Source organism: Panulirus ornatus, chromosome 19 (assembly GCF_036320965.1).
Source record: "Panulirus ornatus isolate Po-2019 chromosome 19, ASM3632096v1, whole genome shotgun sequence".
In the NCBI taxonomy this organism is placed as follows: Eukaryota; Metazoa; Arthropoda; class Malacostraca; order Decapoda; family Palinuridae; genus Panulirus; species Panulirus ornatus.
Window position 1 is genome coordinate 62009625 of NC_092242.1, and position 21395 is coordinate 62031019.

The window sequence follows — 21395 nt, forward strand, 5'->3', positions numbered from 1 at the left end:
ATGCCGAGCGAGGGAGTGTAAAAGTCATCAGATCATGTCTGTCAAAATAACAATAGATCAAAAGATTTTAATCAGAACGTTAATAAGGGAAGGTCATAGCAAGTGTCTTACCAGCAACTCTCACATACCTAAAAAAAAAACGATGTGGCAGCCCCTGGTCCCCGAGCCGTTCTGACCAGAGAGCGTATCCAAGAATGCCATTTAGCCTCGCCCCTGAGAACATTTCTTAGGCCGAATATATCCCCACAACACATTTGCTAGGTTGAATGTTATACAACACACTTCCCTAAAGCTGTAGGAAGAGCTGCTGGAGAGGATAGTTTCCACAATAACATTCACTGACCGAAAAGCGGACTAATATGAACACTGTGCCTGAAATTAGCGAATTCGCTCAAGCGATGATGGTAGTTTAAAGCATTCAGTTATTTCTTGCTGTTGTTGTATCTATAGTTGCAATGTAAGAAATGGCTTTATATAACGTAGAGAGGATGGCTTAGTATTGCTGAATCCATCTTTTTTCATCTAACAAACGACTTTTGTAAGGTAAAAAGAGGTCAAGGTAATTACTACTGTTTTCCCTTAAACTACTCTGTTAACAAGTTACTTCAGCAATCAAACCTGTCACCTTATAAAAAACGAAAGTGCTTTGATAACACTTTCAGCAAAATAAAAGTGACGAAATAACATTTGTCACAAGCATGACCAGACCAGTCAGTCTTTGATCATAGTTATTTCTCAATCTTACCCAATCTTGACGCTTCCAGAATCACAACACAAGGATTTTGACGACGTCCGGGTTTGATAAAGAGTCTGGTGTTCCAACGCTGCCTCTGCTCTTTTTTTTTTTATGGGACCAAACACCACTTGGCGATGCTGGATGATGATCTTACGAAGGAGGAAGAGGTTCAGAGTGGTGGCGGGGGACCGGGGCAAGACAGTGTTATCCATCTCGAAAGACCAGATCTCCACCAGCTTTGTCGTCTAAGCACCAGTAGAAGTCTGTGATAAACACAACCTTTTTGGGAGATGTTTGAAAAAAAAAAAAAAGAATTGTATTCAATTACGTCTGGTGAAAGGTTTCGAATAGGGCATGATTCAAACACGTACTTACGTTGCCTTTGTCGTCCAGTGGTTAATATTGCGACCCGTTAGTGTAGCGGGTCTGGGTTCAAGTTCCAAACAAGGCAGTTGGTTCACCAGTAAACCCAGCTTTTGTTCATCTTCCCCCAACTGGAACTGGCCGATGAATGGGAATCTGGCAATAAAATGGAAATGTGTATATATGTGTGTGTATACTTAAGGTTAAGACATGATATATATATATATATATATATATATATATATATATACAATATCAAGATTAGGAGCAAAACACAAGTACTTTCCTCGTAATACACAAATAATAATGATACACATTTGTCATATTATGGACGCACACAGGATAAGGAAGTTACAGAACTAATCTACGTGTTGGTTTGATATTATGAACTATTATTATCTGGAACAGTTAAAGGGGAAGCTGTGACATTAATCAGGTCTTGGCCACAGTAGTACAAGTACATACGACCAACATGAGGTATTCCCTTTGTCCTAACTCTCTCTCTCTCTCTCTCTCTCTCTCTCTCTCTCTGACACTAGACAACAAAAATTCATAGAGAGAAGGAGAGAGGAGGAGGAGGGAGGGCAGTATTACCACAACCCACAGCGATGTCGCCGGATGAGCGTAAATCTGCACGAGCCACCGGTAAAAGTGAACAGTTTGACTCATTTATTTATCTTTTTCTTTTTTTTTTCTTTTTTTTTTAAATACATCGCCCGTATTACAGAACTCCCTCGACTCTGCACGTAAATGTGAGCATCAACAAATTCGTAACGCACAATTTCCGCTTAAACTCTTTGAATGCTGTCCTAACTTGCATAAACCCGAGAATACAGCCTAAATGCATTTGCTTAAAATACAGAGACTGAGAAGGGAGGGCAGCGGCCATAAAAACAGTATCTGGCAACCGCACCAACCACACGCGCGCGGGCTCCTCAGCGCGGAAGAAGGACGTAAGTTAAGGGGATTTTTCAACCCATTGTTTAAATGAGCCTGGAAAAAAAAAAGGGAGGGATTTCTATTAACAGAAATATCCAATTGGATCAGAGACAGATAGAAGGAAGCGGAGGGCCACTTTGTACTCCCGAACATCAACTTCATATTATGAAAAAAAAAAAAAGAAAAAAAATGGTTTAGATTAAAAAGCTTTGATCCAGCAGAACTCTGAGTCCCGTATGTAGGTTTTGGTATCATTTGTCTCCATTGAATCGCACTGGATTCTGCGCATTACCATATTATATTAAACAAAGATATTTATAGAAAGGTTTTATGTGTTTTCATGCCACAAACCCTGGGTGCTTGAGAGTTCAACGTAGCCTAAACTTACCGAGTATCATTTAAAACAAAATAACCTCCCGGTCTTCCGTTTTCTCTTCTGGGGAGCCATTGTTGAGCAGCACATAGCTTCTGTATACACCATTACCCGTACAAGACACCACCGTCAGACTCGGCAAGCGAGAGCAAAACAAAGTAAATTCTGTTCTAATGCCAGAGTTCTACAGAGAATTTAACAATATTCTACATTAAAACTTATTTCATATAATATATTTTTTCTTTTAAGTTTTCTAATGAGCTCGGCAGGCCTATAGAACTTATAAAAAGGAAAAAATAGAGAATAAAAATATCTTTAAGGAAATTGGACAACAGCATGACGAGAATTTGGCAATGTTATTTTGATTCTTACATTACGAACTGGCGACAAAAATCTTCGTATTTGGGAGAGAGGTTTAAACGAGAAAGCATCGTTACATTCCATGACATTTGCCGCTGAACGTTCCTTTATGAATATCCCGCACACAACGGCTGCCATTGTGATGTTTTTTTTCTCTCTCTCTCTCTCCCTCTATGTATTTTTTTTTTTTAAGGGTTTAACATTAAGGACAGAATCACTTGTGGGAGGAAGAGCTGTATGGAGGGAATGGGAATGAGAGAGAGAGAGAGAGAGAGAGAGAGAGAGAGAGAGAGAGAGAGAGAGAGAGAGAGAGAGAGAGAGAGAGAGAGAGTAGTGAACGAGAGAAATGGAAAATAGGAAAGATCAAGAATATTCGCAAAACCCACTTAACTAGAAGTCATTAGAATATCAATTAACACACACACACACACACACACACACACACACACACACACACACACACACACTATCTCTCTCTCTCTCTCTCTCTCTCTCTCTCTCTCTCTCTCTCTCTCTCTATATATATATATATATATATATATATATATATATATATATATATATATATATATATATGTATATATATGTATATGCGTATCCACGTATTCCCTGCGTGTCGTAGAAAGCGACTAAAAGGGGAGGGAGCGGGGGGCTGGAAGTCTTCCCCTCTCATTATTCTTTTTTAATTTTCCAAAAGAAGGAACAGAGAAGGGGGCCAGGTGAGGATATTCCCTCAAAGGCCCAGTTCTCTGTTCTTAACGCTACCTCGCTAACGCGGGAAATGGCGAATAGTTTGAAAGAAAGAAAAAAATATATATAAGCACCACGATATAAGACAACAATAAAATTGGAAATTCGACTAAGGAAAGATTAATTTGCGATTGCATAAGACACGTGGAAAACTTAGATTCTGCTACAGTTGTGACATAAATATGTACATACATCAAAACACAAAAGCCTATGTCACCTTAATTCTTGGAATCACATGCAATCTATGATACAGTTAGAGATTGTCAGTTAGGTCAGCTAGGATTGACCCACATTATCAACCTTCACCAGATCAATTGGCTACAAAATTACCTGAAACGAATCAGAATACAGAAACTCCAAAAAAAAAATTAAAAATAAAACCAAGTATCTTCATCATAAGACAAATGACAAAGAAAACTGGAAAAAAGACGTCATTAAAGAAAATGTAATGTTAAAAGGAAGGACCAAGGAAAAACAGAGAAGAAAAATAAAACGAAAGAAATTTTTAGGAAAAATTACTTTCTCCTTACGTGGAGCGAGTTCTAATAGCCTCCATTAGCTCCTGGCCTCGCCTAATAGCCTCAAAGAAGAGACTAATGAGACGGTAAAAGATGGGATACAAATCATGGGAAAGCTTGCGTCAATTTGTAATGTGGTAAAGTTGATCTTTGACCATGTTAGTGATGGCAGGTGATGGCGTTCACCCTCTCTCTCTCTCTCTCTCTCTCTCTCTCTCTCTCTCTCTCTCTCTCTCTCTCTCTCTCTCTCTCTCTCTCTCTCTCTCTCTCTCTCTATCTATCTATCTATCTATCTATCTAGCTATCTATCTATCTATCTAGCTATCACACTCCATCTCTTTAAAGAGTTTAGGAGTTGCCCAAGTTTGATTAGAGAGTTGGGAGTGGTTTGAGGTGCCCTGAGGAGGGGAGAGAGAGAGAGAGAGAGAGAGAGAGAGAGAGAGAGAGAGAGAGAGAGAGAGAGAGAGAGAGGAGGGGGAAGGGAGAGGAGAGGAGGGAGAGCATCCATTACCAGCTCGGCATCGCGACACAAGCTATTTGTGCATCACCATCACCAACCACCAACACACTACCACCATCTTGCTAATACTACCGCACCACTACCACAACTACCAGTACCACCACCCTACTACTACTACTACTACTACTACTACTACTACTACTACTACCAATACCCTATTGCTACCAACACTACCACAACCACTATCACAACCTCCACTACTACTACCACTACCACCACTACCACAACCACTATCACAACCTCCACTACTACTACCACTACCACCACTACTACCACTACCACCACTACTACCACCACCACTACCACTACCACTACCATCACCACTACCACTACCACTACAAGCAACCTGACGCTAAACTTGTTTTCCGCTTCTTCGAGGAAGGAGAGTGACGTGAAGGGAAGGTAATGGAAGGGGTAGAAAGGGGGTAATGGAAGGGGTAACAAGGGGGTAATGGAAGGGGTAATACTGGGTAACGGAAGGGGTAATAGAAGGAGTAAAAGTGGGCAATGGATGTGGTTTGCAAGATGTAACAGTAGGTAATGGAAGGGTAATAGTGGGTAACTGAAAGGGCAACAGTGAATAATGGAAGGGACAAAAAGAGTTAGTGGAAGAGGCAACAGTGAGTAATGGAAGAGGTAACAGTGGGTAATGGAAGAGGTAATAGTGGGTAATGGAAGAGGTAACAGTGGGTAATGGAAAGGGTAACAACGAGTGATGGAACAGGAAAGAAAGTTGTATTGGAGAAGGGAAAAACGATTGTGGAATGGACAATAAGGGATGGCAACAAGATGTAACAGTTATCAAGACTTAATAGGATGGTTAAGACAGGAGTGATGGAGTAGGGGAGATGAGTTAATGGAGTAGGTTACATGGTGCTGATGGAATGGGCAGCAGTAAGGAGTGATGGAATGGGTGTGTGGCAGGAATGGTGAGGAAAGAAAGATATTCAAGATGTTGTGTGACGTGTTTGTGGGTATGTCTGTCTGAATGTGTGTGTGTCTGAATGCTCTCTCTCTCTCTCTCTCTCTCTCTCTCTCTCTCTCTCTCTCTCTCTCTCTCTCTCTCTATCATGCAACTTCTTTAAACTTCTGTATACTGTCTATGGTCACTGTCTCACTGCTCACACACTGTCTCATTACGTCCATCCACAAGGATTATACTGAAAACGTTACTTCTGTAAACCCTTAATAACAAGTTTTATTTGTCATTTCGTTTCGTGTTATGTTCTCCGGGTGTTCTACCCTTGCTTTTTTCCGAAGACCTGTTCACGGCCTGTGTCATGAAGATGGTTGAAGAACTTAAATCTTCTTTCCTCCGTGTTGTGGCCTGCAATCGCCCCTTGTGTTTGTGTTTACGTATTCGTGTTTGTATATGTTATTCATGTGTATATACTTGTGTATTTTGCTTTACGCGCAGGCGTATATACAAGTATCTAAATACACTTTTATGTGTGCATGTGTTTACGTGTGTGCCTCTATGTTTACGTGTGTGTGTGTCTGTATGATAATATCCTTGCCATGAAAAACTCACTCTACCTGTATAGGAAGGAGGAACCATACCTGTATATTATATACAGTATGATTCGTATTTCTCCTATATATGTCTATGACATCATGATCCTTCTATATACACCTCCCTCCATGTGTGCATTCCTCTATCTCTCTCCTACTTTAAACCCGATATCATAATCTCTCCCACACAGAATGTCTTCTATACCCCCAAGCATCATTTGAGGCTTGGACAACCTCCCACCCGCTCATCTGCCCAGCTAGAACTCTCCTTAAGCAAGCCAGTTTCCCTGAACCAATAGGGTTTCTTTTCAGAACTCTCCTTAGGGGGAACTTTGCGCCTGGAGAGTAAGCAGAGTTATCGGGGCGGGATGTCCTCGTTATTACGAACACGCTTCAAAAGCGTGGGGGGGTGGGGGTTATCGATGTCTCGTTTTCTGTGTATTAATCATCTGCCATTACCCCCTCGACTACCTTAGTTCAGAGCCCCAGTTTTCTATCCGAAATGGTAGTTCCCTAACGAGTCTTGTGGCAATGAGGCACGAGCGAGCCCAGAGGGTCGAATGTAAACAAGGACTTTCATTAATAACATACCTTTTAGCGACCGTACGTCGTACAATGTTATTGAAAGCCGGGCGATCTGTTGTGTGTGTGTGTGTGTGTGTGTGTGTGATTCGTCCGAGGTTCCTGTATGAGACATAATCTCTTAAGGTCATTACCACCAAAGATTGCTTCCCCAAGTACTGGGTTGGTTGGTAATGTCGAACACGATATACGTAGAGAGTCGGAAATGTGTGGTTGGAAACCTGAACTGATATGTTGAAATGCGAGATCTCTTCGAACGGGCAAATGTACAAAGTTCATTTTCTTTTTTTTATTTATGTGACAAGAGTTGTGAGCAAATGTGGTCCGGCAGCAGGAGGGGACTGATTGCTGTTGTCCCTGATATGGGACAGTGATGGGATATCCTACTGGGATATACGTAATGGCATACAAAAGATGGTGATGTGAGACATCTGTTCATGCGTTTCAAAGCGAGTCTCATAAAAGGTTCGAATAATGTCTCGAAGCACATCCAATGATCATAATAACAAACAGATCCTTTGATATCAACTCACGAAAGAAATTTGTTGAAGCATTTCTCGTTGTTTTATGTTATACGAATCCACGAAAATGTCTTTTTCTTTTTTTTTAGACAGAAGTAAAACCTAATCAGTGAAAATAGATGAGAGAGATGCCAGAATTTTAATTTCAGGCGACGTCAGAAATATCATTTCGTCTGAACACTAATGAGCTTTTGTTTTCGGAACAGAATTCGAAACTACGGATCAGGTTCTGAGGTTTTGTGTCGGTGAAGAATCGAATCGCGAAACAGCTTCGGAATGAGTAACGAGGAACTGTCTCGTTTAAGACCCTGTGATCAACCGTTGAAGAGAGACAGAGTGTAACGAGGAGTTGACTCGTTTAAAACCCCCTTCGTTAACAAGCTGAAAAGAAATATCTCTGAGAAAGCGTAACACGAAGGAGATGAGATGAACTTAATGAGAATACTTTAGAGCTTGATAGAAGTACTTAAGTACTTAATGGAAAGTACTTTAGCTCGAACAGCATCATATGTTGGGGATGGGGTAGGGCGGGGGTTGGGGAGGGGGTGTTATTAGATGGAGAAGAGAGATTAAAGTTTATGGAAAACATTGTTATGTGGGTAAAGATTAGCAACGTGGCCTCTCAGCAGAGATTAAGAGTCGGGCATGATTAGAGATTGTAAAGACAGCATCGTCTCAGGTGGTGTTATGTGTGTGTGTGTGTGTGTGTGTGTGTGTGTGTGTGTGGGTGAAGACCGTAGTGACGGAGATGAACTTCGGTGTCGAGTTTGTGTGGCTCTACTGTGTGTGTGTGTGTGTGTGTGTGTGAGAGAGAGAGAGAGAGAGAGAGAGAGAGAGAGAGAGAGAGAGAGAGAGAGAGAGAGAGAGAGAGAGAGAGAGAGAGAGAGAGAAAGTTAATGGGAAACACTGGTACGTCGAGGTAATGACAGACACACACATACACACACACACACACACACACACACACACACACACACACACACATACACCACTTAATGGTCACCACCAGATACACTGACATATGCCAACGCATTGCTACCGCAGTTCAAGAAGTAGGTAAAAACTTACGTTACTGAATGATCCCCCACTACATGTATGATGTACGTCACCACAATACCACTGCATTTCAACCCACGTATAACTTTTACATCACGTAATGTCCAACAAATCACCACTAAATGTATAATGTATAAACCACAGAATATCTTTCTGCGAAACTTTCTGGGCTATGCAAATGAGCTTCATTCATGTGCTTATCCAAAGCGTAGAAGACGCATCCAGCCCCACCTTGATCTTGAGCTCTTTTGGGATTAATTTACTAGTTATTATTATGGTTTCCCTGATTATGTAATTTCCCAACTTTTTTTGATGTTAGCTGACACAGCTCGGGTAGCTGAAGCCCTAGTCAAGGCCATATATATATATATATATATATATATATATATATATATATATATATATATATATATATATATATATATATATATATATATACCCTAGCCTGAGCCAAGTACCCATTTTATTAACCAACCCCCTTGGGGTGGATGAACAGCTGGATTGACTGTGGACTGACTGCCGCAACAAGGATTCGAACCTATGCGCTCGTCGAACCCTGGGCTCAAACACAAGCAACATAAACGAAGACCAGGCGAGACTTGTCATCCTGTAATCTCAAACCTCCAGTAAAATCCTTTTGAGAATAAAACACCACGACACACACACACACACACACACACACACACACACACGCGCACGCACGCACAGAGAGAGAGAGAGAGAGAGAGAGAGAGAGAGAGAGAGAGAGAGAGAGAGAGAGAGAGAGAGAGAGAGAGAGAGAGACTTTTAACACAGTCTCCTTGATAAATTAATTTTGAGTCTTGTTGTAACGTCGTTTTTTTTCTTTCCCACGAGTAAACTGGACAAGTTTGGTGGGTTGTGAGACGAGCAGTTAAGACTGATGGGTGAGTGGGAAGGCAAGAACAGGGGTGGAAGCCCGGTGACAGGCAGGTGGAAGTCAAGGAGGATTTTGGGTGACGTGGAAGTCAAAGGGGACAAAAGTGTTGGAAGTCAAGGTAAGAGGGAAGTGGACGTCAAAGGAATGGGTGGAGGAAGTCAAGGTTGAGAGGAACTTGAAGAAGTGGAAATCAAAGAGTAAGGGATGGAGGAAGTCAAGTTAAGAAAAAAAAGTGGAAGTCAAAAGAGAGGGGAAATTAAAGTGAAAATGACAACAAAAGTGGAAGTCAAATGACTGGGAAATGAAAATCAATTGACTTCTATCTCCGAACCGTCCAAGTGGGTCAGACAGACAGCAGATAGACAGACAGGCCTGTCTATATCACACAGACGAGGTAGAAATAAGACAGACGTAAATAGTTTACTGTAAAAGATTTTTGGAGCTTATCATATGGTGATGAACTGTAAATATAAAGCCACACTTACATAGCCATTGAAAAACTTAAATGGGTTACTTAAAAAAAAATTCTATGTGATGAAGATAAAAATTTTATGTGATACACTCAAAAAATTCATGTGATACACCTATAAAAATTCATGTGATGCGCTTTCAAGAAATTTCACTTGATCCACTTATAAAATTATGTATAGTGTACCTTTAAGTTTAAGTAGACGAATACAAGTGAATCAGTAGCAGAGTTTTAGCTTATAAAAAGATAAACAAATTCATGAATTTTTAAAGATACTGTCCAATTTACAAAAAAAGAAAAAATGTTTGAAATATCGAGTAAATACATTTTTGAAACAAAGAGTAAATAAGAAAGTTCAATCCACAATTTACGTAAGACATATTTACACATTAAAACAAAACTATGAAAAAAACTTCTAAAGAACTTCTTGAGTGTAAATCATTTACTCTAACTTCTCCAAAGATAATCGTAAGATGGTGAGAACCCTGGAGAAAGTATTAAAATTTCATCACTTAGTTAAATAGTTAGAGAGAAGTTACGGTAGGTCAAGTTACGGGTTAAGTTATCTCGGGTTTGGCAATTGTTACTAGTTACGATTAGGTGCAGTTAGTTAGCTTGGGCTGGGAGATTTTTTTTTTTTTAGTTATTTCATTAGTTAAGGTTAAGTTTATATGGTTAGGAGTAGATTGGTGCTCGAATCATCTGGTGGATTATAGATGACATGAAGGGATTAATCTCTCTCTCTCTCTCTCTCTCTCTCTCTCTCTCTCTCTCTCTCTCTCTCTCTCTCTCTCTCTCTCTCTCTCTCTCTAAGATCCCTCCCACGGTCTCTTGTGGATTTGTCTCTGCCAGTCACTGCCACTCTGTCTAATTGTATCCATCTCACTTACAGCCCTCAAACATCAAATTGTTTCTGTATTGTAGTTGGGTTCATCCAGAGCAAAAAAAAAAAAAAAAAAAGAAAGAAAGAAAATAAAAGCATAATAAATCATACGTTCATGAGTGTCGAACTGAAATTTTGATCACGCATTTTTGAGTCAGTTCAAATTGCATTTGTCCCCCCCACTCCCTCCTCTCCCCCACTCCTTCCTTTTCTTTTTTTTTCTTTTTTCTTTCAGAACAGCTTCTGTATAATTGGGGATTATTGGAGATTACACCACGTTAGGTGTGGCTCCGGAAGGCAAGTGATAGCGCAGGGTAAATCCCCTTACTAAATCCCAGTATGAAGAGCGTAAATCCCCCACCTCCCGACTGAACAGTTGATAATGTTAAATCCCTCTTAGTTAGGAACCAGATATAAGACACGGTAGGTGTAGTGAGGAAGAAGAAGCTTTGCGTGAGAGAGAGAGAGAGAGAGAGAGAGAGAGAGAGAGAGAGAGAGAGAGAGAGAGAGAGAGAGAGAGAGAGAGAGAGAGAGAGAGAGTGGACTGAGAGCACCTCGGATAAAGTTGCTTCACTTCAGCCTTAACAAACTATTGCTGATTAATCTTCCGGAAAATTGGTCTATTCTATCAGGCTGTGTGCAGGCATTGCCACTGTTGCCAGAAGTGAAAGGGGAAACGTTAGTATAAGCCACCAGAGGACAGTGGTGCCAAAACCTGTCGATATAAACGCCTAAAGGAAAAAAAAAAAAAGATGACGCAAATTTCCCTAGGACGTTGATATGATAGAAGGTGAGTATGTTTACAATGGGGCAGCGGAGCAGGTCAGGCCTCCATCATACGTCAGTGATAGAGTCGTATTTACAATCAATGTTTGGTTTATATATATATATTTCTCATAGGATGGTAAACATATAGGCTTAGTTTCATACGTACGTATACACACACACACACACACACACACACACACACATACTAACTCTAAAGGGTAAATCAAACTGGATGGAATACATCAACCCCATCATCACATCCTCCATCTATCGTCTGCACGTCCCCAGTAGACTCATGACATCTGGACTCCCTCCGCCTGAACTCAAGACCATCCTGGGCAACTTTTATTCCTCCCAGACTCACCCGCGCCTCATCCCTCGCCTGGTCTACCTCCTTACCCACCACACAGCAGGGGCTGCTGGGAAAAAGTGCATAGAAGAGCACACAAGGTCATCTTCTGTCCATCATTCAATGGTTATCAGAATACGATCAACACACCGATATGCTCCTAACTGTCCACATCCATCACCTGACCCTCATCCGATTATTGGAGATGATGCTACTTCACCTTCCCGCCACCGTCACTCGCGGCTACTTAGAGATCCCCCTACCCCAGGTTGCAGCTCACCACCATAAGACCATGAGGGTCTTGCGATGCGTTGAATCAGCGGTTGTAGAATTGGAGAGATAAGTGCTCGCCAGAACGTGTCACACGTACATGCCTGGGAAGTGTGTACAGTTTCAGGTGGGTGTATGTTTGGTGAAGAGGATTTAGACTATTTGGGGTGAGGGAGGCCAAGGGAGGTTAGGGGAGGGAGTGTTTGTGGAGTTCTAACAGAGAGACTATGTTCTCCTCACAACAACCAGAAGGTGTTAGATTGCATGGCACCGACGAGCCATTCTATCTTTACTTGGGGGATGGTTATTTAAGGGTTTGGGTGGGAAGGGTCTGGGTGCTGTTGCACAGACCTGAATGCTGAGAACTTTGAAAGTGGAACTTTGTTGTTCGAATCTTTGTTCTGGTTATGCAGGCGTTGGATCTTCGTGGCTTGAGGCAAGCCTCTGTTATGTATACAGCTTCAAGTTTCCCCAATAAAAAGATCTACCTCATCTCTCCTATTATAATTGCATCATGCAAATGATGACACGATCATTACATGCAAGAAAAAAAAAGAGAGAGAGAGAGAGTGAGGACAAAAAAAAAATAATAGTCTTTCATATTTGATGCCCAGGAAAAAAAAAGAAGAGAGAATCGGATGGAAACAAGGATTCCGAAGCACACGAAGCTTGCCTCTGAACTACCTTTATAAATGTGCATAAAACCTTTATCCTGTAGCCTGAACAACAGGTTTCACGCCTCATCAGCGCTGGAATATGCAATGCTACGAGGCCGCTTATTCGCCCCGGGCCACAATTTCCTGGAGATAATTTCCCAGGTGGCGGAGAACAGGCCAGTAGCTTACCCAGGGAGCGAAATGAACAAACCCCGGGGCGAAGCATGGCTCGGAACATTGCTTCGGCCTGGGGTTCGTTTGTTATGGTTTGGACGGTGATGCCCTGTTAGTCGAGGTCAAGTGTAACAGGTGGCTCTCTCTCTCTCTCTCTCTCTCTCTCTCTCTCTCTCTCTCTCGACGCCTAGGATCACGACGACAACAAGGAGATAGCAACTAATGCCCCATGGGAACTGAGTATTCATAGAACACAGACAGCAGAGCGAGTTGTACCTACATTTCATTTATGGCTTAAAAGTTAAGTCTCTTCGTAGTAAATGTGGAAAAAAGGAAAATCAATTCGTAACTTTTATATTTATGGCTATTCAATCTCTGCTTTTTATTATCTGATGATGAGGACTGATATCTATATTCTCCTTCAATGTGCTTTATTATTATTATTATCATAATTATTCTTGTTATCATCATTATCATTAATGTTATTATCATTACTATTATCATTATCATCACCATTATCATTATCATTCTTATCATTATTATTATTATCATTATTATCATTATCATTATCATTATTATTATCATTATCATTATTATTATCATTATCATTATCATTATTATTATCATTATCATATTATCATTATCATTATCATTATTATTATCATTATTATCATTATAATCTTGACCTTGAAGCCTTTCCATATATACCTTAAACTAATCAATATAATTCAGATAATACATCATACATCAACCCTTATACATCCTGTCTAAAAGTCTAAGAAACTATACTATCAAAATCTAGAGCCATTTTTATCTAATAGTATATTGTAAAGTGTATCAGAATCATGGCTAGGCAATTTAGAAATTGTTTGAAATCGGACGAAATACACTGAGATGTCTGTACATACATGAACATCATTTCCAAACACAGGACGACTGTGGTAAGAGCTAAGTCCCAGCAATATGTAAATCCGCTTAACTTGAGCATCCTGATATGAAAAAAAAAGGATACGTCAACTGTCCATTATAGGCTTTGAATTAAGACCGACATGGTTGTTGATCTTCGACTGTACAAACAAGTTGTTGATCAATCAATTAAGTACACTTAATTACCCGAGTAATTAGGTGCGTTAGTGTTCATTAAACTTGTTTATATAGTTTAGGTTTTCTTTTTAATTTATTCAATTAGCAGAGTTATATGCCTGGTTTATGTGATGGTGTGGTTATCTTTTGTTCCATGTTGTACACGTACTTTACTCCCTCCTGTCAACTGAGGTGATTGTTTTGGTCTGACGTCCAACAGAAAACGGGGATCTACTTCCTTGCCTGGCATACTCAAAGGGGAGGAGAGAGGGTTCGTCCCCACGAATTTCGAGAAGCCCGCCAGAACTTACGCCTTTGGTTGTAGAGTGCCAAGATCTACGCCCTGTAGGGAGAATGCAAGATCCTGCACCCTTCAGGGACATTACAGGCAGGTCTTACGCTCGTGAGAGACGGGGTAATAAGGCCCTATATTCTCTGGGATAATAATATCAAGATAAATATTCTCGTAGAATGAGTAGAAGGACGTTCTACCTTATCAGGCAGAGCTTTAAACTCTCTAGAGAGTGCGCTAGCTGGCCCTAATTTCTCCAGAGATGGTGCCACAAGGTTCCTCCCTCACCAGAGATGGTGCCACAAGGTTCCTCCCTCACCAGAGATGGTGCCACAAGGTTCCTCCCTCACCAGAGATGGTGCCACAAGGTTCTTCCCTCACCAGAGATGGTGCCACAAGGTTCCTCCCTCACTACAGATGGTGCCACAAGGTTTCTCTCTAACTAGAGATGGTGCCACAAGGTTCCTCCCTCACTACAGATGGTGCCACAAGGTTCCTCCCTCACCAGAGATGGTGCCACAAGGTTCCTCCCTGACTATACATGGTGCCACAAGGTTCCTCCCTAACTAGAGATGGTGCCACAAGGTTCCTCGCTAACTAGAGATGGTGCCACAAGGTTCCTCTCTCACCAGAGATGGTGCCACAAGAATCCTCCCTCACCAGAGATGGTGCCACAAGGTTCCTCCCTCACCAGAGATGGTGCCACAAGGTTCTACCCCTTCCATGGGAGATTCAACTTAAAAAAAAAGTAAAAAAAATAAGCACCCATCAGTAACTGGGCCAGGCACCGTCCACTCCAATGTCGCTAGTAGAGAGAGTATCATGGGGGCCTACATTGCCATGGATTCTACAGTGTCATTGGGGGTCTACAGTGTCATAGGGTCTACATTGTCATGGATTCTACAGTGTCATGGGCTCTAAAGTGACATGGGCTCTAGGGTGACATCAACTCTAGGAGTATAGAGTCAGGACGTCATGTGATGCAGGCAATGTGCTCTATACTCCACACAGAAGGTATCAATAGTTCACATCTCCATGACTGATAAAGTAAGAGGCTGAACATACGAGGGTCAGTGTCATGGGAATGGGGAAAATCTGTCGTAGTTTCGAAGGACAGCGACGCTAGGCCTTGTGGGGGGGGGGGGGGGGGGGGGAGTGAGTACAGCACCACCAGCCCCATCCACGGACGGTGTGGATTGCGTCATCCTGCACGGACAGGGCTCTTCTCGTCCCTCCTCCCCCACCCAAAAGCTGCCTATCCTTCACGGACGGACGGGGGCGCCCCTCCTCCTCTCTCCACCCTCCATCAGGAACCATCAGCTGTGGTCGAGGGAGGGAAGAGGGAAGAGGGAGGGGAGGAGGAGGACGACACCACCACCGTCGGGTCTGGAGCTTTTAGTGTGATTGGTCCACAATGATCGACTACGAGTTGATCAGGTTAGCGCCTCGGTTGTGACGTTCACCCACCCTGTTCCCACCCGCCTCTCTTCCGGCCATCCCAAAGCGTTGTTTTCCATTTTGTTACTGTGACGCCCCTGTTACGGGAGCTCCCGTCCACAACAATATATATATATATATATATATATATATATATATATATATATATATATATATATATATATATATATATATATATATTACGAGTGATATTTATAGGTTTTGTTTGGATTTTCTCGAGCGACTTTGTGAATCCATCGAGATGACCACACATAAGACCAAGGCAATTCTAAAAGCCTCAGATTTTCGTAGACAGAAGAGAGATCAGACGTTGTCGTCAGTGATCCGGGATGATGTGGCTGTGGGATGTCCCTGTGTCCCAGACCTCCAGCTCGGGGGATCTAATAAGAGAGATCTTTCTCTCCTGATGTACGGACACCGCAGCTCCGTCTCGCAGAAGACACGACTGTTTCTAATGGTGGGCAACATCCCCGTCTGATGTTGGTTCGGTCTTTATTCTTACGCCTCGCTGTCGCTGCTGCTCCTACTCCCCCCTGAGACGCACACTCCAATTAAGGCAATCAAAGCCCACGTTGGCCGCTGGAGGACAGGTGAGCATCAGCCAGAGTGTGATCGTAATGAGCATTTCCAGGAGAAGGTGTGTCATGCGTTTTTATTCAGCCTTCCAGGATCCGTCCTTCATTCTGCTGGAATTTGTCTTTCCAATGAACCATCCAGCCAAGGGCCTTCGTCGAAGACACACTATGTCTGGGGAACCATTGACCACACGGGATTATCCAGGGTTCCATGAAGTAATCCCCTCCATGCTGCCATCATATAGCCAAGACCACCTCCATGACCTCCCTCATCATCATACCTTAAGCTCTCATTCAGTCGACAGGGAGCAAGTCTAACCATGTCTGTCTGAAGAAGAACTCATGGTCGGTCTTCCCGAAGACTCATTACAGATTTATCGCCCTCGGTGATGTCCTTGAAATACCAAACAGGTATTAGTGTTTGCACCCTCGTCTTTTCTGCCTGACTGCTCTCCTCCTAACCTGTTCTGTTAAGGTCTTCACCTGTCGGCCAACAACGGGGCTTCTGACCCAAACTAGACCCGGGAGATGGTCGGATATCCGAACACTTCGGATACGCGGGTGATTCTAGTTATCGATATAATTAGTCATACAGCAAGGATTACCATCACGGATACAAGTCACCTTCATAGGACAACACACACACACACACACACACACACACACACACACACCAATCGACCATAAAGCCACAAACGTAAACAACGGACACAGCTCCTCTGGTGACCGACCTATGAACTACAAAGGTCGGAGACCCGGAGATGAGGAGGTCTTGCTTTATACAGAACGAGCCAGACAACTGATGCGCTGGGTATGTTGGACGCTGGGTAACAGGTTGTTTACTGTCGTAGAAAACGGAATGGACACTCCCCGTAACTAATGGTTGAGCCTTTACAATTATAAGGGAACTATTGTGGCTAAAGCCCATCAGATCCTTCCCCAGTATCTAAAGATATCCACGGCCATATATATATATATATATATATATATATATATATATATATATATATATATATATATATCTTCCTTCCTATAGATACATTTATATTGATACTTCTATTGAGCCCTCCACTACAGAAATAGTCCAATATTTCTATTGACGAATGTAAGAGAGATTCGAACCTTTCCGACCAGCTAGGGGAAAACAAATGAGAGAGAGAGATCCACTCCGATAGAAATGATCCAGTCCCACATGTCAGGCCTTCGTGGTTGATGCCGTGGTTTCTTTTTCATATACAAATGACAGATTGCCCTCCTGTTTTCGACCTCCCCAACCCCCCCTTTTTTTTTCTTTCCACTACAGATATGTACCGACCCCGATCGTACCACATGATGGTGATGTCATGTAGGACAGACGACACATGGCTCCTGTCATATAGGATGCGTCCACAGGTTCCCTTCTGTTATATATGGCGTTGATGTTATGACTGTCACGTGCCATAGATTCATATGTTGCTCGTGTCATATCTATGACAGGTAGCTACGTCACCACTGTCATATATATATATATATATATCAGGTTTACAAATAGCCATTTTCATATACGAGAGATTTATATGTCGGCATTGCTATACACGGCAGATTGACATACTGTCACACTGTCATACGCATGACAGGTCGCCACAGTGCCAATGTCCACAGACGCCAAAATCTAGAGGTGGCCTACAGACAACGTAGCCATACACAAAGACGCACTGCAGCTCTCATTCACCAGAGACAGGATTCGCCACATTGCCAGGCTCCTCTCTCTCTCTCTCTCTCTCTCTCTCTCTCTCTCTGTCTCTCTCTCTCTCTCTCTCTCTCTCTCTCTCTCTCTCTCTCTCTCTCTCTCTCTCTCTCTCTCTCCCGTCTGGCAGTGGTCACGCTGGACGGGCCCGAGAGCTTTTAATTCAGTTACACCGCGCGAAACCCCGGACTCTCTGACCGCTTACCTATATAACTAACTGCTCAGTCCAGGGAGGGAAGGTGGGTGTGGGGCACGGAGATTGGGAGGGATTGGAACTGTTAGAGGGAGAGTGATGGTGATTAGGGACGAGAGGGAATTGGGATTGAGGAGAGTGATGGTGATTAGGAACGAGAGGGAATTGGGATTGAGAATGACAGTCATTGTGATTAGGTACAGGAGATCGGGGTTAGGATTGGGTGAGGTTCACTGGAAGATAGAGGGACTGGGGGAATAGAGTGAGAAAATGATTGGGATTAGGATTGTGAAAAGCTTTCGCTATATTCCCACTCATCCTGAATATTCCCACAACCTCACTATAGCCAAAAAAAAAAGGAAAAAATAATAGAAAATAAAAGTAATAAAGCATTATAATAATACACCAAAAAAAATGAATAAATGAATAAATCTTTCCCCTTAAAAGTATACAATGAAACAGACATTTGACAGACTGATACGACAATCATTTGACTATATGATGAGAATGCCATATCATTTGTGGTCATAGCCACTGTTCATCATTCCTTCACCTGTGCTCATTGTAGAACCAAGAGGTGAAGAAGGGGCACTGGAGAGAGAGGGAAAGTAAAAAAAGAACATGTGATGGAGAGGGACAATATGATAAACACATGTACAGGAATAGCGAAAGAAAAAGATGATTAAGATACATAGCAATGATACAACATTGATGATATACGTAGTAACAATGGATGTATCTGAATACAGTAGATGTATTTGGATACAGTTGACAAAACTTAAGACATCTTCGTATTCCGTAGAGAAACAAATTGGATATAATAATTTCTTCTGCTTCATAACTTAAAGATGCACGAAGACACGAAATGAAGAATTCATTTTGTTTGTTTGTTGGGGGAGGGGGGGGGGGAAATACAACAGTGAGGGGATATAGAAATCGATATATTTAAAATTCCAGTTTGGCAGATGAGTTTGATGTAATTTTCACACGTTCAATACTCCACAACCGACGGAAAATAAACAGAGGCTGATATGCTTAGCTGGGGAATAGGACAGAAATTTCCTACTGGTTTATGAAATCAGGAAAAAATCATTTTAAGCATCACTGATAAAAGGTTATCTTTAGAATAGAACATTCCATTTTCATTTTCAGTATTTTGTTAATACCCTAAAAGCTGAAACAGTTTTCTGTCCTGCGTATAGAATATAGGCAGATGATATATAGCTAATATTTCATTCGATAAAATAAAAATCTAAAAGGAAAAAAAAAATAATGTAATCTTGATGGAAAAAAAAATATATATGATCAGCGTTTAAATACAAGTTTTCATAAGTAAATCCCCAGGTTTTCCTGAGTAATTCACTAGCAGGAATTAACCTTAGTGATCGAAAATCACAACAATAACATCTACAACCTTTTTTTCCCCCACAACGTGCAATTTGACACATAACAAACCCTCACAGTATCAAAACTTTCCAGGTAATTAAAGGAAATTGCGACATCCGGCAATTTGTTGTTGCTCCCACGACCAGCGGGTTACGGTAATTCTTCCATCGACAATCAACCTGATTGAATAGCTTCGTTTCCCCTGTCACTCAAATCTCACAGAAAACCTATTCTATTCTATTTTACACTTTTCATATATTTTTTTGGAACAGTTTTATTTTTGGTTTGTCATGCGCGTTTAATTTCTCTGGAAACCATGCGGGGAAATTTATTGAATTACTTTGGTATTTTTAAGACTGAAGGTTTTATCATACACACTGAACCAGGTTGTGGTAGAAAAGTGTTTTCTGTAGGTGTCCGGAATATATATATATATATATATATATATATATATATATATATATATATATATATATATATATATATATATATATATGGTCAAACTACATGGCAGAAAAGCAATGTACGAATACTGATATATGAACATACAAGTAATGGTTTCTGTATGTAAATGATATGTACAAAGCGAAATATGCATACATAGGGTCATATTTAATCACAGTGAAGCGAGTATAGTCATACAGACGGACACACACACACACATTGCGTGATGTGCTGGTAAGCATGACTGAATATGATTCACACCGGGTTCGGTCCACAGCCAACCCAACCTGTTCATCCCACAGCCAACCCTTGGGATTGGTCGAATAATTGGGTTCCTGGCTTTGCTGACGAGTGCGTACACATAAGGGTCAAAACATAGTACATATGAACGAAACTAAGACAGGACAACACAAGTGTAAAACTTTCTCCTACAATTTGTAAACACACAAACGGTAAACACCTACACACGTTTGGAATTACGAAAATTGATTTTCCCCCTGAAAAGAAAATCACACTTCTTGATTTAGATTTCAGCGAACCAGTTAGAAGAGGGATCGTAAATACTGTATGAGTCTTTCCTAATGGTTCGTTAAATGTTTACGTTAATTATAACATAACTGCATGATGATCTAAGAGATGATTACGATATAGAGGGGAGAATGTAGGGAAACACAATGTAAGAAACAAAGAACAAAAGAGCAAACAGTATAAAAAACAAAATCCAATCCTGTAATGATGAGTGATTGGATAGCTTCAAACACCGACACTAGAAATATCTCTCCCTCGCGAAACATTGGTTTAAATCCTTCCTTACCAGACCAAAGGGAAAGCAATCTGTTCGTTAGTATCTTTAGGTAACGAAGAAAGAAGAGATTCTCGGCTTCCATAGTGACGTCTATATAGTTCAATAAGCTTTCGCCTCATATCTGTATATGAAAAGTTATTGAACAGCTGGGGAAAGGGAGTCTACCAGGAATATGTTGGTCGAGTGGAGGGTATGGTTGAAGACTTGAGACCTGGAGGTGGTGGGTAGAGGGAAAGTGTTGGGAGAAAACGGGATTTTGTTATTGTATATGTTAGAGGTTCAGTAGGGAGCTTGTGGTGATGTCTGGGGGTTTTTTTTTGGGGGGGAAGCCATGGCTAAGGCACGACTGTGGTCAGTGACTTACCTAAGCCCACCCTAGGAACCTACGACAAAGATCTCTTTTTTGTGTGTGTGCCCCAGGGTAAGGCCCAGAGTGTGGCGCTCACCGCTGAGAGAGAGAGAGAGAGAGAGGCAGGACTATCTCATCAGTGAGAGCATAAAAGTTATGGATCATCTTGTCGTAGGAAAAAAAGAAAAAAAAACTATACAATAATCTTTTACCCGCGAGAATGAAGCCATCGAGAGAGCCTCTCTTCTGACGGGTTGTGTACCGTACAACATCTACACACACATTACACTTCACGTTCGCCTCATTCTCTCTCTCTCTCTCTCTCTCTCTCTCTCTCTCTCTCTCTCTCTCTCTCTCTCTCTCTCTCTCTCTCTCTCTCTCTCTCTC

The 21395-nt window shown here is 41.6% G+C and overlaps 1 long non-coding RNA gene across 3 annotated transcripts in view; it reads right to left on the bottom strand.

Annotated features, from left to right (window-relative positions):
* LOC139755570 (uncharacterized) overlaps positions 1-6740 on the bottom strand; it is a 14737-nt gene extending 7997 nt beyond the window's left edge. The window contains exons 1-3 of one of the 3 annotated variants that reach the window (XR_011714125.1): positions 6663-6740; positions 1112-1255; positions 746-999 (exon numbers count right to left, since the gene is read on the bottom strand). This is a non-coding gene — a long non-coding RNA (uncharacterized lncRNA). Of the gene's footprint in view, positions 1-128; positions 377-745; positions 1000-1107; positions 1256-6662 lie in introns of those variants that run through there. The other 2 variants (XR_011714126.1, XR_011714123.1) reach the window with 2 other exon arrangements.
* Positions 6741-21395: the final 14655 nt, after the last annotated feature.